Here is a 15,276-nt window from a genome sequence, read left to right as displayed (position 1 = left end):
GCTGTGAACAAATTTAAGACTAATGAGGTAAACAATATTTTCTTCCAAAACCAATTTTACTTCATCATTGCCTTTAATGAGGAGTTGAAAAATAAGTCTAACAATGCCACCAAACTCTAGTAATGGAAGACAAACATGTCTTCAGAGGCTTAACTTGAAAATATAATTTTGTATTCTGAAACTTTTGGGTGTGCTCTAAAAGATTCAGTTCACTCTATCCAAGCTAGAATATTGTAATTTTATATAACAAAAACATATGGAACCTGAATATGATACAATGAAATAGATAATAAGAGTGTGGGTTTTGTTGTTACTGCTATTGATCCAAACCATATCTCTGATACAGACAATAATATTTGAGAACCAAGTCAATATAATTAAATTTCCTTTTACATGTGGTATATCTTAAATGTTTGGCTACAGTGACCTGTGAACCATTATGACACTTAACCATGGTGAATTATGTTCTGTTGTTGATAATTCTCATATTTCAAATTATAGTAAATACCTTTGCTCTGCAATTGGTAGAAAGTCCTCACATACCCATGTTTGAATTAAAAATCTGAGAGAAAAGAAACAGTAGCTCAGAAAAACATCTACATGACTATTAAGATAAGCATTTATATTCACATTACCAAGAAACCACCTATAAGTTTACATTGGGGACTTCCTTTACTACTACTATTTGTTTGGGGGTTTTGTTTTATTTTACCCTTTTAATAAAAAGTTAACTTATATGATGGCTCTAGAGACACAGAACATACATGCTTTTGAACATAGATCAGTTGTAGGCTGAACTCACATCTAATTTCACTTTCCCCTTTATGATTTGTCCGTCCACTTGGGGCTTGGATTTCAAGATGTATTGGGCTTATGGAAAATAATCAGACATACTTGTGTTTTAGTTTTGATTTCCCAACCCAGGCCAATATTTTATGCTTAATCTGTATTAGTTTAGGTCATTTTACCATAAATATAAATAAATCTATGAATAATAATTCATGAAACAACAAATTTCTCACTGCTACTTCACATTATAAAATTTTAGAGATTCCCTGTGGTTTTACTTATGTAAAAAGATAACAACTCCCATGATATTTTTGGCTATTATTCATCTCTCTTATGAAAGGGCAGAATTACCCTTGTCTCTGAAATATATTCATGTGACCTTGAAGATTTCATAATTTTGGACATTTAGTTACACATTAGATTTTTAAGAGATGATTAACTCTTCATATGATATTTTATTTGCATCCTAAGCAAGATATGGAATTCTAATTTTTAACCTGTAACAACCCCTTAAAACCACTGCGGCCCTGAAGACTACATTTCATACTAATAATTCTTTTTTAAATGTTTCATTTAAATTTTGAGAATTTTATACCTAAATCACATAAACAGATGGAACTGATTTAAAATATAATATATGTATGTGTTATGTATCTTTGTATGTGTTTATAAGAGTGTGAACATGTGCATGTCAGTACATGTGTACATATGTGTACATGGATGTGGAACCTAATTTTTGACATCGGATATGTTTTTCAATCACTCTTTTTTTCTGATGCAAGGTAATTCATTAAATCTTGAAATCATCCTTATGTTTTGAATGGTTGGCTGGCAAGGCTCAAGGATTTTCCTTTCATTTCTTTCCAAGAACCAGAGTTACAGATATGTTTTTGCTGTGTATGGCATTTACATGTGTACTGAGGATTTGAACCCTGGTCATCACTCTTGGGCAGCAGAAATTTTCCTGACTCTGCTATCTTCTCAACCCTGCTATATACAATTATGAAAACATATTCTTGACACTTAATTATTTTCAATTAAATGCTAAAATTACTCTAATTTCAAATGGTGAAGATATTTTTTCATGTATATGAAACTTTAAATAACCACATTCATTTTCATCCTCCTTCTTCTATGTGAGTTTGGTATGTGGCTCAAGATGGTTCTAAAGATGGTTAACAGCATGGAACTAATTGAAAATTTTGTAGAATACAATCTAGTCATGTGTAAATGCACTGTTTGTTTTTGGAGACAGGTAAGATTTTTTTAAATCCAACTAATATATAATGCTGAAGAAGTCAAATCGTATTTTTCATAAGGTAGCAGAAGAAGTAACTATCATATATATTTTTTTAGATAAGAAGAAAATTGACAAAGATATAAAGATGGGAGCAAAACCAAATACTTGAATTATTAGTTCTTATGTAATATCCCTCTATTTTATACATCATTTGATTTATTTCAAAGACAAAACTCCATATTTACTCTAAGCCTTGGTTAAAAAAAATGAACTGGGTTTAGAAATTTACATGTACTTGTCTATAACCCATGGAACCCCACACATATTTTGTCATCAAAAATGAACTGTACAACTAATTCAATCTAAAACTGTAAAATTAAAAAAAAGACTGTTATGTTTCCTTTGTCACTAAATTCATATATAAGTACAAATGAATGTACAACCCTCAGTGTATTACTACTGTGATTCATCCTTACTTTGTTTTATTAAAACGGTCTTTCACTCAGCTGCATTCAAACTCATGTCATCCAGGTTAGCGTCGGAGCTATGATCCTCTAGCATTCACTTACCCAGTGCTGTGAAAAAAGTAAATGCCACCAAGCTCAACATGAGATGTCTTCTTTTTATGTGGATTATTCAAGATTATGTCAGATGTATTGTTCATTATAAGTAAATAAATTTAAAATGATAGGATCTATAAGTCTGTTGTTACTAAAGGCAAATTGTTAGAAAACGGGCTCTCAAAGAACAATAATATAGCTTACACCAAAATAGAGGGAATCTTAAGGAAATGTTTTCAAATGATTCTCTCTCTCTCTCTCGCTCTCTCTCTCTCTCTGTGTGTGTGTGTGTGTATGTGTGTGTGTGTATGTGTGTGTGTGTGAGAGAGAGAGAGAGAGACAGAGACAGAGACAGAGACAGAGAGAGAGAGAGGGAAGGAGGGAGGGAGGGAGGGAGGGAGGGAGGGAGGGAGGGAGAAGGAGAAGGGAAGGGAGGGAGAGAGGGGGTACAGAGAGGGACAGAGAGACAGAGAGAGACAGTCTATACTTTAAAACTATATGGACCCATTTATTTTCTATTTAGAGAACTGGTGTTTGATGAAAGGAAAAACAATACCTTGAGATCTTCTTGTTACTGACTTTCTGAGTAGCAACCATGTACAAAACTTGTAGCAATTGCATTCCAACCATAGAATTAGTATATATCTGTTAAGTGCTTTCTTTAGAGATCATGGGTAATTTCCAAGGTTTTGGAGTCTAAGATCTACTTAAGTTTTGGTGTTCTAAGCCTTTATATATGCTTTTTAGTCAGGCGTAGGCTTTTAAAATGTTAATATGGCTTCCCATTCTATTTAATGTAAAAAGGAAATTAAAAATATTTGTTTAGTGTCTTCTGTGAAAGGCAGAATCATAGTTCCTATAGAAATAAAATGAAAGACTAAAACCTATGGTCTTCATCTTTATACAGTTTAATGTCTAGTGAGGGATGAATAGTTGACAAATAGAAAGATAATTACTAATAAAAGATATAACATTGTACAAAGCATACATATTAGTAGGTAGCACGAAATGCTGTATATTCTGTATATTCTGTATAGGATTCTAGGGAGGAATGGCATGTTAGCATGTGCAGAAGTAGTCAAAATGTTTACTCTAACACACAATTTATGATATAAAAGGATTAAGAACTAACTTAAAACCCTGAAGCTTTAATTTAAGATCTTAAAAACAATTAAAGTATATTTTAAGCATTTGTGTTGAGGATCAGTTACAGAACAGAAGTTTGTTCATTTATTTTATTTATGAGTACACTGTAGCAGTCTTCAGACATACCAGAAGAGGGCATCTAATCTCATTATGGATGGTTGTGAGCCACCACATCGTTGCTGAGAATTGAACTCAGTACCTCTGGAAGAGCAGTCAATGCTCTTAACCTATGAGTCATCTCTCCAGCCCCCAGAAGAAGTTTATGACAGAGAGTCAAACTGACTGTAGTTGAAAATTTTATAGTGCATAGGCCCTAAAATGTGTAAAAATTATTGGCTCTTTAGGATCTATTTAAAGGAGATGGCATTGAGATCAGGTAACTTTATTTAATACCAGTATTCAAAATAACATGTTGTAGATGAGAATTTACATTGTAACTTGTCTTACAAATACAAAGAGAAAAACAAACTATACTTTGGATTCCTGTTTCTGAGATGATAAAGAGGCTTAAATATTTTGACAAGCATGTAACCTAATTTTTAAAAGTCTTTGCATAAACAATTGTTACAAGTTTTACATTAATTATTGTAACTGTACTATTTAGAAAGAAAATTGGAAAATGTAATCAAATTTTATGGACTCCATCTAGTAAATAAAATTGATTACTATTATGAGTACAAGAAATTACCTTTTTGGAATAAGAAAAGTATTTGCAAATGACCAATTTCCACTATCTTAAATGGTGAGAGAGGTGAACACATACATTATTGTGCACCTATACAATTTATATAAGACACTATCATGATACCTTTTATTTATACATATATTTATGGCTCTGTAACTGCAAGATTATTCATTGTTAGAGGCTGGAGCTATAGCTCAATTAGAAGAGAGTGTGCCTAACATGTTAGATGCCCTGAGTTCTATCTTTATCAACACATAAGCTGAGCATGGTGGTAATTCTAACCTTCAGGATATGGAAGAAAGAAGATCAGAGATTCTAGGTGATGTTTGGCTTCATAGTTACATGAAACTATTTCTCAAAGTTCATTATCATAGTCATGATGCATAAATTTTATTTCACTTAAATTTTATAGAAATTTTCTTTTTTAAAAAAAAACTGAAAGCTTTATTTTCTGAGTGCTCAGGGAGATGGCCTGTTTTGGGGAAGTTTTTAAAGGCTGGGAACACAAAGCAAGGAGGTAGCTGCAGTGTTAGCCAAATGTATTGTTTGTTTGTTTGTTTGTTTGTTTTCACTTTACATCTGTTCACTGCCTCCCTCCAGTTCACCCCTCCCACAATCCTTCTCCTATCCCCCTTCCTCTTCTCCTCTGAGCAGGTGGAGGTATCCCTGGGTATCCTTCTGCCCTGGCACATCAAGTCTCTAGAGGGCTAGGCACATCCTCTCCCACTGAGGCCAGACAAAGCAGCCCAGCGAGAAGAACATATTCCACAATCAGGCAACAGCTTTTGGGATAGCCCCGACTCCAGTTGTTCGGGACCCACTTTAAGACCAAGCTGGATATCTGCTACATATATGTGGGGAGGCCTAGGTCCAGCCTGGGTTGGTGGTTTAGTCTCTGAGAGCCCCAAGGTAAGTTGACTCTGTTGTTCTTCCTGTGGAATTCCTATCCCCTTAGGGGCCACACAGTTTCCTCCTGTTCTTCCATAAAAGTCCCGAAAGCTGTATCCAGTGTTTAGGTGTGACTGTCTGCATCCCTCTGAGTTAGCTGCTGAGTGGAGCGTCTAAGAAGACAGCCATACTAGACACTTGTATTCAAGCATAACAAAGCATCATTAATAGTGCCAGGGATTGGTGCTTGCCCATTGGATGGGTCTCAGGTTGGGTGGGTTTTTGGTTAGCCATTCCCTTAGTCTCTGCTCTGTCCTCTGTCCCTGCATTTCTTGTCTACGGGATAAATTTTGGGTCAAAAGTTTTCAATTTTCTAGTCTTTAAAGTCCAAGAAATTTTGTAAATGAGCTTTGGTATATAATAGCTGTTCTCATACCTAAAATTGCTTGAACTGTTACTGCACGAAACTATTCCCTTTAGAAGGCTTGCAAGAGTTTATGGCAAAACATTTTGTCCTGAAACTGAATTTTCTAGAGCAGTTTTTTGATTCCCTGGATGCATTATTTACATACCCTGGATGTTCTTGGATACAAACAATACTGGCAAAATAAAAGTAAAAAAATAATAATAATAAAGAAAACCTACTCCGTCGCAATACGTTATACGGTTTTCAAAGTGTATGCACAAACCAGCAAAAGGGATATCATTACTATAGGTGTAATACAGTTTAAATACCACCGTTTAATCAGAATTGATCCAAAGAATTATTCCTAGTTCATATCTCTTTTTTATTATGGGCATTTTTCATCTATGCAAGTGTTAATCATGTTTTGTATACAACTTTTCACTTGACTGATGATAGGAGATTGAATATTTGTGAATCAAAGCATGTGAAGAAATAATTGTAGTTTTTATGTCATGTTTCTTTTTATGAAAGCAAATAAATAATTATTTGAGATCTGAAATTATGGTCTGTACATACTCCATATTATGGAAGGCTTTCAGCAGCAGTTAGATACCAATAGTAGAATTTTATTACTATACTTTCTAGGAAAGAGTAGTGGATTAGAAAGACATAGATGACCAGAAAAGGAAGTATCTCATAGGAATCTGTAAGTAATGCAGTTAACAACACACCCAAGTGCTCATGCATAAATAAGATGTTTTCTGACCTTTAATTTGCCAACATTTTTTTCTTGAAACATGCTATCATCAAAACAGTGATAGGTAACATTTAACAATGTGAGTTGTTTATAAATTCTCCTTAAATCTGTGATACTGAATGTGCTTCAAAATAATAGGATTATTAGGATTCATTTAGCCAACTCATTAATACAGGTATTTTAAATGAAAGTAAAATGAAATCTATTGTGAAGAACCAAGAACAGAGATAATTTCAAAGCTATGTAAAACAAATATGATATTTAGACATTTACATGGAAAAAATATCAAACATATTTTGATAATGTATAGGAGGTGACAAAACACAAAGGCTGTAAGCACTGATCATCCCTCATGGTCAAACATGATTAGGAATGTAACAATCTCTAAGGGAATCAGATAGATAAAACTAGTTTGGTAAAGACGACATCTCCATTAGGTCACCCAAATCAAGCATAACCTTAGTGCAGGATGAAGAGAAATAGATAATAAATGATTCTAAGCTGAAAATAACTAAAAGTTCTTCATTGTGAGTGTATAAATCCTGTTATCCACGTAAATGAATAATTAAATCTGTGGTAACACTGGAATCTAATAAATAGTTTGGAGTGATTTATTCAAGCCTGCTCCTTGATATTACTATTGAAGTATATTAGCTATTAATTCTAAATTTTCAGTTTATCTTCTTTTCTTCATATTTAAAGACTCATAGAAATGAACAATGTTATGCTACTGAATATAATATTAATCACTGAATTTTGTAGGACTTTATGAATTTCAAAAAGAAACAATTATTTGGCCATAGGACTATACATATATGGATTCATTGTACTACAAAATGTCACTGAAATTTGACAATTTCCAATTTGAGAATTGATTAAAACAAATTTCCCATTCTGTTTTTGCCTGGTTGTTGGTTCAGTCTCTGTGGGCCCCTAGGAGCACAGGTTGGTTAATTCTGTGGGTTTTCTTGTGGTGTTCTTGACCTCTCTGGCTCCTACAATCCTTCCTCCTACTCTTCTGCAGGATTACCTGAGAACTGCCTAATGTTTGGCTGTGGGGCTGTGGATCTGTTTCCAATGGGTACTTTGTGAAACTTCTCTGATGACAATTAGACTTAGAACCAATCTATGGGTATAATAGAATATCATTAGAAATCATTTTCTATCATAGGACTTTGGGCTACTTAGCCTCTGTGTCCTGGCACTCCACTCAGAGTTCTGGATGGGTTCCTTCTCATGACACGGATCTCAAGTTGGACCAGTAATTGATTTGCCACTCCCACAATATCTTTGCTACCTTTACCCCAGTACATCTTGCAGACTGGAAAAATTGTAGGTTGAAGTTTTTGTGGCTCAGTTGGTATCCAAATCCCTCCATTGGAAGCCTCATCTGATTACAAAAGATAGCCACTTCAAGCTCAGTGTCCCCCATTGCTAGGTGTCTTGACTAGGCTTGCCCCATAGATTCCTGGGAGTTTCCATTGCATTAAGATTTCTAACTCATCCAAGAAATGTCCCTCCATTTGTCTTTCTCAATACTCTTTCCCTTCTTCTCCCACCATATCTCTCCTGTTCTATACCCACCCACCCTTAACCAGACACCATTTCTTCCAATTCACCTGCAATATTTATTCTATTTCCCCAGTGACCCATTTTTTTTCTGAGACAAATTTTCTATTGAATACAGATAGGCCCCCAAACAAAAATTCATGGTCTTCCTACATACTACCAGCATCTTCCCATGTGAAAGAATTATATGTGTGCACTACTATGTCCAGTTTTACCTTTGTTTCAGGTTTTGAAATATATGGAGTGTGCTTTAACATATATTAGAAATAAATAGGTCTATACTTATAGGCTAATGAACCATGAACTCTATATTGTCCCCACAGAGAGGACTTGATAATAATTTCACCTTTCATATTCAATGAACATTTAAGAGTTTTCTTTCAAAAGAATGCCCTTCACATTGAAGACGAGGAAAAAAAATCAAGTAAAATGTTGTTAGTGAGTATAAAATACATCTGCAGTATCGTTGCTTAAACATCTGTTGTTCCATATGGATCCATAAATATTTTTAACAAATAGTGAGTAAAGGAATTTCCACATTCATATGTCCACATATGACAAGAAAATTTAAGGTATGTTTCCCTACATTCATAATGAAAATAATCATATTCCAAACTTGGAAGTCTCCTTGAGAAGGAAAACACAATCTAAATAAAGTTTAATGGAAAATGCAGCTCAAATACTATGGCTCTGAAATCATCCATCTTCTTATGCAGTCATCTGAAGGATATTATTTAAAATTTTCATATTTTTGTCTTATGAGAATAATGAAACACAATGATCTAAAACTTCAATGAGTTGTTACATTAACGAAAATGTGCACTTGATTTACTAGGCATTGAGACTTCATAGGCAAATCCTGTAATCAGTGCCTATCCAATAGAAGTCTTCTTGAACATCCTTTATCAAGAAGGTTAGCAAAGCCTAAATTCTGTCTTTACTGAGGGATTACTATAACATAATTGCCATAGTAAGTTCTCTGCCTGGGGTTTTTCATTAAAATCTCCCATATATTTTGAAGTAGTGCTTCTTGTTCTGCAAATAGGGACACAAAGAGAAAAAATCCATTTTGTTATCACTGATAAAAATAAAATAAAAATATTATGTGTATATACTGATATGTAATTGCAAAACTACAGGTAAATATTTATAAAGATTAAAAAAATTTGCTTTTGTTTTCTCCTTATGCATTTATAAGAGACAACAAATAATAATTTGTTCATTGTACTGATTCTTTCTCCAAAGTATTATGTGTTCCAATGTCTTCTTGGGTTTAAATTGCCTTTCATTGCTAAACTCACTCTCACTAAAATAGTCTCTTTTTTTCCTCCTAGATAAGAGTAAATAACATCTAACAATGAATCTATAGAACTCTTATTTCAGTTACTGAGTTATCATTTATTTAATAAAGAAAACATTTCCTTTATTTGTGTACCCCTATTTTACTGTTCACTTCTATAATGCTGTGTTACAAATGAGTCCATTTTATATTTATTGTACAATTAACATAGATTCTCTAAGTGTCTACTAATGTATGTCTTTTCAATTTTGCACAATTTCCTGAAGCATTGACAATTCCTACTGGAAGTTAATTATCATTTTAATTATATATTCAAACCTAAAATACAAAATAGTTAAAAAGACAATTGTGTATGGGAAAGTATGAATCACCTTTTTAAATTTATATTTCTTATTTTTAAATTATTTGTGTATATGTCTTTGTGGTTCCTTAAGAATAAGGCATTTTTCCCTAATTGAGGAAATGACTGAACTTTTCTGGTAGAGATGCAAAATAAAAAACCCGCTTTCCAGCCTCTATAGGCAGACAGATTATTGAACTCCCATTAAGGCTAAAAGCAAATCTAGATTGCAGTCTTAGGCCATTTTACACATAAGCAAAATGGCACAATGTAACTAGTAAGGTCAATTAACTGATGGAAGTACTTATCCTGCTCATCATCTAGCCTAAATATATTTCTTAAAATGACTATTTGTACCTTATGTACCTTCAGTCTAATTCTGCCTCAGTTTTTCCAGTTTATGATGTAGGTCACAATATTTTTACTCCTCTATTCATGAAATAGCCTCTTGTTTGCAATATTTTACACATGGCAGTGAGTCTGTTTTTTTCTGGAAAAGGAACTTAAATATCTTTAACATGCTGTTTTCTTGATTATATACAAATTCATGCCTTTCCTGGAACTACAGTTTAATTCCCAGCCTTTTTTGAAATTGCTTTATGTTCTATAACTTATATGCTTTTTTTCTAGGCTTTATAATATCTATAGGTGTTTGAAAACAAATTTTTCAGGTTTTCCTTTTTTATGACATAATAATAACAGGTCATCTAAGAAACATTGAGAAAGCACATTTGTGGAACAAAAAAATATTTTACTTCATATTCTGCTTGGTTGTTATTCAAAGAGAGAAATATGTTTTTATAAGTTCAATAAATGTATGTTAAACATTCTGATACTTTTGAAAGCTCTTCTCAAAACTTAAATTATCACTCTAGTTATATAATAATTGTCCTTTGGGAAAAAGGACAATATTAGACCAGAAGCAATTCATGTCCATCTCTTCTTGCTTCCTCCTTCCACACATCTGCAAAGCACTTTTAAACTTATATACTTATATACAAATGTTTTATTTGAGTGGAATTGAACTGATGTTGGCTTTAGGATAACCACCGCACACATTAGTCACTACCAGGAAGCAGAATAGGAATGATTCCACATACTGAGGGAGGAAATGGTCATAATACTATAAAATAACAATAACAATAATATAATAAATAAAAGTTACAGCCGCTCTGATCTCATAGACACTACATTTTGGTGAGATAAAATAAAAATCACATAAATTCACACTATGGTAAGTAACAACAAACGGTACCAGAATAAAAGAAATATATTAAGGGGATTGTGATAAGGGAGTATTTTGCAATGTTAAGTAGAGTAACAATTCCTTTAGCATGCAAGGTAATGTTGATCAAAGAAAGCAGGCTACTACCATAAATTAAATTCATAATCATCCCAATCCTACTTCATAAAGGACTTAGTGCTACATCATTGATTTGATATTTTTTCTATTAAGATTATTAAACTTTATTTGATATTTGAGGAGGAAAAGATGTGCATAACTCCCATTCATTGAATTTTCCCTGTATAGTTCTAGAAGATTGATTCTGAACTAGTACTGATATTTGGCCACATAATTCTTATTTATTTTTAATTTTCATATAAAGAAATGGCTTCCATTCTGACATGTTTATCACACTGAATTTTATTCATTCCCCCTCTTAAATAACACCTTGTTTGGGATAGTGTGTGTGGATATGAAAGTGTTGTCCACTATTCTTTATGAGTCACTTCTCAATATCCTTGGGCTCTATGACTAGGTGACAATAGTAGGCTCCTGTACTCTCTACTCACTTGTTTTCAAGCAATTGTTGTCAAATATCTTCTGGGAGGCAAAATGTCCCTGGTTAAGAACCACTGAACTATGTATGTTCAACCATTCATGATGGAGGATGAAACAATGGCAGTCTCATGTAGTCATAAACTAAAAAAGTTAAATTGGGGATAGGATGTGAGACAAGTTGTAGATCTGAAGATGGTCAAATGTCTTATTATATTCTCCTCTATGGCATTTGGAAAAATTCAACGCAGATTTCTCTTTATCTTTAAATAATTCACATTTCATTTATTTAGAATCAAGCATTGGTCAAAAAATTTGTAAACAGAAATTCATTAACCTGTAGAACAATTATAATAGGCAACCAGTATTATTTCCCAACATTACAGTTGAGGTGACAGGCACACACACAGATTTCCCACAGTCTTTTACATGATAAAGGTGAGGTTCAACTCCATATAGTTTTCAACTCTAGATCACTTTAGTTCCCCAATCTTTTTATCTTGAGTATGTACTTTTTTCCTATCTCAGCATGTAAGATATGTTAATATTTAGAATTATATTTTAAAAAATTTTATGTGACACATAATAACCATACATGTTCAGAATATACATAGAATATTTTAAAATCTGTACAATTATAAGAATCAATGTAGAACAAATAGTATTTTGAAGGCCCTGAATAGTTCTGTTCTAAATTATTTAATAAATGAAGAAGGCAAACGGCTCACCCAATGAAATTTGAATTTTGGATAAAAGACTAATCATGGATTTAGTAAAAGGGTGTTTCAGGGAACATTTTTGGACATATCTATTTTTAAATTATATGAAAATCTTATTTTATAAAAAACCTTGTAGTGCATCTCACAACCCTGATAAGGAAATAGAGAAGGAAAAGGATAAAGAAAACTCTATTTTCACCATTTAGACCAATGTTTTACAATATCAATATGCCCAAGAAATACTTCATGTTTCCACACATAATCTACTGTGAAGCATAATTCTAAGGACAGAAAGTGTGAACTCTTTTCAGTTAGAACAGGCATGAGTATGTCTCATGCTTGCCTCACGTTACCAATCTCTCCTCTCCCCTGCCCCTTTTTTCTTCTTGACAGTTATTGCCCAGCTTATACTCAAATTTCACTCTGCAATATACATTCTTTTCATTCTAGAATAATGTTAGATTTTTAATGGCAAGGACTGACTATCAGAATTCTTTTTTCTAATACTTACATTAGGCATATCTGTTCTTGGCATGTTGCTTTATCTGCAAGAGAGTTTATTTCTAATTCCTTGTTTGGAAGGCCAATTTTCTAATCTAAGGATTTAAATGTATCAGGTTTAGACATATTTGGTTTGTACATTTATTACATCTCTGTTGCATTGACTGCTAGCCCTTCGTTCCTTTGCCTCTGGCTTCCTGTTTTCACTTGTCTGAAATATTTTATTTGCTATACATAAAGAAATGTAACAATTTGGAGATCAATTTTTTTCTTCCACATTCGATAATGGCAACACTTGAGTCATTGTTCAGCGGAGACCATGAATGCCTCTTTGTATTCATGCAGGTCACATCATTACCCAGCAGTTGGTCATTTTGTTATTGTTATTGTTCTTCAGTTTGGAAAAGGGAAGCAGGTGTCTTGCTTGTGCTGATTGTAACACTAATGATATCGACAAAGGAAAGTCCCAAGGGCCAGCTGTATTTAGGGAAAAGCTCTCAAATCAAATAATGGAGTATAATTTATTTGTTAAAGAATAAAACTGATGATCTGGTAGGTATCTGCATTTTTCCAGTGCTCAGTGAGTCAGCTGTGTTCAGTTTCTATTCCTGTGTCACAATTCTCAAATCCCAGAGAAAAGGCTTAACTCCATGAAAGACAGCGAGAATAAACATTGCCATCATGTAAAACAGCTGGAGCAGCCTTGACTTTAATTTTCAAAGGGACATTTCCATTCAAAGCATTTACCATATATTCCTTTTTATTCTACAAATAACTTTCTTGTCAACTTTTACATCTATTCATCTGGGCTCTAAAGAAGAAATTCAAATAAAGAGCTTGTTCTCTAGGGTGATTCCCAAGTGTTATTTCAAATATTGCGGTTTAACAAACAGGCTCAATAAAAGCAGTCTCCACTTTACTTCAATAAATGGAGAGTTTGCCCATGTCCTTGACTAGAAACTGTTGTCCGATCTTTATGCTTTCAGTTTATACCACTTTGTTATGTGTGCTGATAAAGGATTTTTTCTTTTCTTTTTAATCTATACATTTTGAAGGCAGTTCTTTTAAATGAAAATACTCAATCCCAACCGTTTCTAGGACTTCAGAGAGATGATCATTCTTCAGATGAGAAGTGTCTTTCTAGGTTTCCAGCACTTATCTGTTTTTAATTTCATTGCCAGTTAGGATTACTTAAGCTTATCTAGTAAATTTCTGTACAAGAGAGTATTTATTCAAACTCTGAGCAAAATGTAGGTGTGATTTAGATGTTTAGGATTATTATATTACTGAAATCAACACCCAATGCATTTCTTAATCATTCTTTTAGCATATGATTGAATTTTTAAAAATTACAAAGAATAATTTGACAGTTTTCACTCACATATACTAAAATATAATATACTTCTACTAGATTTGGGCTATTACAGACCTTTACATGCATTGCGACCTTGATCTGAAAAGCATGTTTGGTTAGCCCAGAAACTTAATCATAAGAAGCTATAAGTAGAATTCCTCTTCTTTACTGCCCTTTTTCTAGGACCAGAAAATTTATTGCTCATGGGACAGGTAGGATATGAACAATGGTCCAAATAGAGTCCAGGGTTATCTCATCTGTGTGAAAACTGCTGCTGAAAATCGATGTGACCTCTGCTACACTGTCATCCCAGTTCCCACCCTCTGTGTCCTATTTGTCTTTTGGTAGAAGCTTAGATCTGTGTGCTGTCTCTATGTGTCTCTCTTGGGCCAGATTATCAAAATGAATCATTGCCTGCATACCTCTTATATTTCTATTTATTTTCCTGGAGTTGACTAGGTCTGATGAAATATGATTCTTTTTGCATTTGATCTCCACTGCAGCAAGCAGCACCTAATTCAGCTGTGTCTATCTCTTTAAAGAAGAGTAATACTATTTTGAAACTTCAATCTACCATACAGTAACATTACAAACTATAGACCACACAACCTGTCTTCATAATCAATAGCAATTTTCCTTTCAGCCAATTTAATGGTACTTCTTTCATCTTCAAATAGACTTCTAGTGATTTTAACATACTTATAATTTTGTTTTATGCATGTCGAATATATCGCTTTCCTTTTCAGAAAGAATGCCTCTCAGATACTCACTCCTGAGTTTATTTATATTGAATGATGCATGACAAGAAATTCATTAATTATAAATTCTATGACTAACAAAAATATTTATTCAGGGAATATTACATTGTCTCAATCAGCAAGAAGTCAATGTTTTGTTTGTAGCAATTGATTCCGAAAAAATGAATCTGACATAAATAAATTTGTACTTTGATTTATAATCATTAATGTAAAGATGTAGTACTTCTCTAATTGCTGTAGATATTGTAGAATATTTGTGAAGTTTTTCCTTTCATTGTGCTGACATCGAGAAGACAAATATATAGTTAACAGACAAAGAAAAGCATTTCTTACCTAGTTGTGAAGTTTATTTAAAATCATTAGTGATATTTGCTGAGACAGGATTCAAAGTTTAGGTATTTTATTTTTATTAGACATTATTTGAATTGGAAAATTGTTTATGAATGAAACTTACATAATTCATAATTTGTTGATTGCTATCTGA

At 33.1% G+C, this 15,276-nt stretch overlaps 1 protein-coding gene across 3 annotated transcripts in view; it reads left to right on the top strand.

Annotated features, from left to right (window-relative positions):
* Dach2 (dachshund family transcription factor 2) overlaps positions 1 to 15,276 on the top strand; it is a 475,334-nt gene that overhangs the window by 437,708 nt on the left and 22,350 nt on the right. The window lies entirely within an intron of this gene.

The sequence above is a fragment of the Grammomys surdaster genome, unplaced genomic scaffold (assembly GCF_004785775.1).
Source record: "Grammomys surdaster isolate TR1022 unplaced genomic scaffold, NIH_TR_1.0 61, whole genome shotgun sequence".
In the NCBI taxonomy this organism is placed as follows: Eukaryota; Metazoa; Chordata; class Mammalia; order Rodentia; family Muridae; genus Grammomys; species Grammomys surdaster.
Note: the sequence above shows the minus strand (reverse complement) of the source record. Positions and strands in the feature narration are given on the sequence as shown.